The sequence below is a fragment of the Ascidiella aspersa genome, chromosome 5 (assembly GCF_963924565.1).
Source record: "Ascidiella aspersa chromosome 5, kaAscAspe10.2, whole genome shotgun sequence".
Taxonomy (NCBI): domain Eukaryota; kingdom Metazoa; phylum Chordata; class Ascidiacea; order Phlebobranchia; family Ascidiidae; genus Ascidiella; species Ascidiella aspersa.
The window spans coordinates 12,456,352-12,458,851 of NC_139451.1; the positions used below are offsets into that span (position 1 = coordinate 12,456,352).

Here is a 2,500-nt window from a genome sequence, read left to right on the forward strand (position 1 = left end):
CAGTTTGTCGGGTTCTGAGCGGTCGCTTCGGCGAAGTTGTCTGGCGTGCGTTGCGCTCGCGCCGGTGTTGGCGACGTGGCGGTCGAAAGGCCTGCCGACGAAGTCTTACTCCGGCGGGTGCGACGGGCGGTGACGGTTTTCTGAGTTCGGGCAGCCGAGCAAAGAACGAAATTTTAACGGAGAGAAGCCTTCGGGTTTCGCATCGACCGAGCGACGGCGCCGCATCAGCGGCGCCTCCTTCGTCGGCCTTTCGGGGCTACGCTAAAGTAGCTACCTGGTTGATCCTGCCAGTAGTCATATGCTTGTCTCAAAGATTAAGCCATGCAAGTCTAAGTACGAGCTCTCGTACAGTGAAACTGCGAATGGCTCATTAAATCAGTTATGGTTCATTTGATCGTACGTTTTACGTGGTTAACTGTGGAAATGCTAGAGCTAATACATGCGTGAAGCGCCGACCTCGCGGGAGGCGTGCTTTTATCAGACCAAAAACCGACCGGGCTTCGGCCCGCAACCTTTGGTGACTCTGGATAACTTTGCGGATCGCACGGTCTCGCACCGGCGACGGATCATTCAAGTGTCTGCCCTATCAACTTTCGTCGGTACGGTACTGGCCTACCGAGGTTCTTACGGGTAACGGAGAATCAGGGTTCGATTCCGGAGAGGGAGCCTGAGAAACGGCTACCACATCCAAGGAAGGCAGCAGGCGCGCAAATTACCCATTCCCGACGCGGGGAGGTAGTGACGAAAAATAACAATACAGGACTCTAAACGAGGCCCTGTAATTGGAATGAGTACACTTTAAAACCTTTAACGAGTATCCATTGGAGGGCAAGTCTGGTGCCAGCAGCCGCGGTAATTCCAGCTCCAAAAGTGTATATTTAAGTTGTTGCGGTTAAAAAGCTCGTAGTTGGATTTTGGGCGCAGGCGGCCGGTCCGTCGCAAGGGCTGTACTGGCCGTCCTGGCCTCACCTCCGGTTCTCCGCCGGTGCCCTTGACTGAGTGTCGGCGGCGGCCGGAACGTTTACTTTGAAAAAATTAGAGTGTTCAAAGCAGGCGATTCGCCTGAATAATGGTGCATGGAATAATGGAATAGGACCTCGGTTCTATTTTGTTGGTTTTCGGAGCGCGAGGTAATGATTAAGAGGGACAGACGGGGGCATTCGTACTGTGCCGTTAGAGGTGAAATTCTTGGATCGGCGCAAGACGAACGACTGCGAAAGCATTTGCCAAGAATGTTTTCTTTAATCAAGAGCGAAAGTCAGAGGTTCGAAGACGATCAGATACCGTCCTAGTTCTGACTATAAACGATGCCAACTAGCGATCGGGGGGCGTTAGTTTTACGACCTCTCCGGCAGCTTGCGGGAAACCAAAGTCTTTGGGTTCCGGGGGAAGTATGGTTGCAAAGCTGAAACTTAAAGGAATTGACGGAAGGGCACCACCAGGAGTGGAGCCTGCGGCTTAATTTGACTCAACACGGGAAATCTCACCCGGCCCGGACACAGTGAGGATTGACAGATTGAGAGCTCTTTCTTGATTCTGTGGGTGGTGGTGCATGGCCGTTCTTAGTTGGTGGAGCGATTTGTCTGGTTAATTCCGATAACGAACGAGACTCTGGCTTGCTAACTAGTTACGCGACCCAATCGGTCGGCGTCTAACTTCTTAGAGGGACTAGTGGCGTTTAGCCACACGAGATTGAGCAATAACAGGTCTGTGATGCCCTTAGATGTTCGGGGCCGCACGCGCGCTACACTGACCGGATCAGCATGTGCTCGCCTTGGCCGACAGGTCTGGGTAACCCGCTGAACCCCGGTCGTGCTAGGGATAGGGAATTGCAATTATTTCCCTTGAACGAGGAATTCCCAGTAAGCGCGAGTCATTAGCTCGCGTTGATTACGTCCCTGCCCTTTGTACACACCGCCCGTCGCTACTACCGATTGAATGGTTTAGTGAGGTCCTCCGATTGGACCTGGCGCGGCCGGCAACGGTCGAGCCGGCGTCCGAGAAGACGATCTAACTTGATCATTTAGAGGAAGTAAAAGTCGTAACAAGGTTTCCGTAGGTGAACCTGCGGAAGGATCATTAACGGTCTCGCAAACGCTTCGGCGAACGCGAAACTCGGACAAGCGAGAGAAAAAGTCTTTGCTACCCGGCGCCCGACCCGCGAGGAGCGGCGCGCCGGCCGGCGATTCGGTCACCCGGTAATGTTTGCGCGTCGAGTGCCGCGGTGCCGCGCGCTCCGGCTTCAAGCGTCGGCCTGGCCGACCGCTCGGCGCGGTCTATTTTGTCACCCTATAGTGCGAGGCACTGTGCGAGCGAAACAATCGTGGATGGCTCTTGGCGGTGGATCACTCGGCTCGTGAGTCGATGAAGGACGCAGCTAGCTGCGTGAATTAGTGTGAATTGCAGGACACATTGAGCATCGACGTTCTGAACGCAAATTGCGGCCTCGGGTCAATCCCGGGGCCGCGCCCGCCTCAGGGTCGCGTTGCAAACGTTCCGC

General features: G+C 54.7%; 2 non-coding genes across 2 annotated transcripts; both read left to right on the forward strand.

Annotated features, from left to right (window-relative positions):
• Positions 1–271: 271 nt before the first annotated feature.
• LOC146144034 (small subunit ribosomal RNA) lies at positions 272–2,082 on the forward strand. The gene has a single exon (XR_014500093.1). It is a non-coding gene; the product is annotated as a small subunit ribosomal RNA (ribosomal RNA).
• A 247-nt stretch (positions 2,083–2,329) lies between these two features.
• LOC146144035 (5.8S ribosomal RNA) lies at positions 2,330–2,483 on the forward strand. The gene has a single exon (XR_014498829.1). It is a non-coding gene; the product is annotated as a 5.8S ribosomal RNA (ribosomal RNA).
• The last annotated feature ends 17 nt before the right edge of the window (positions 2,484–2,500 follow it).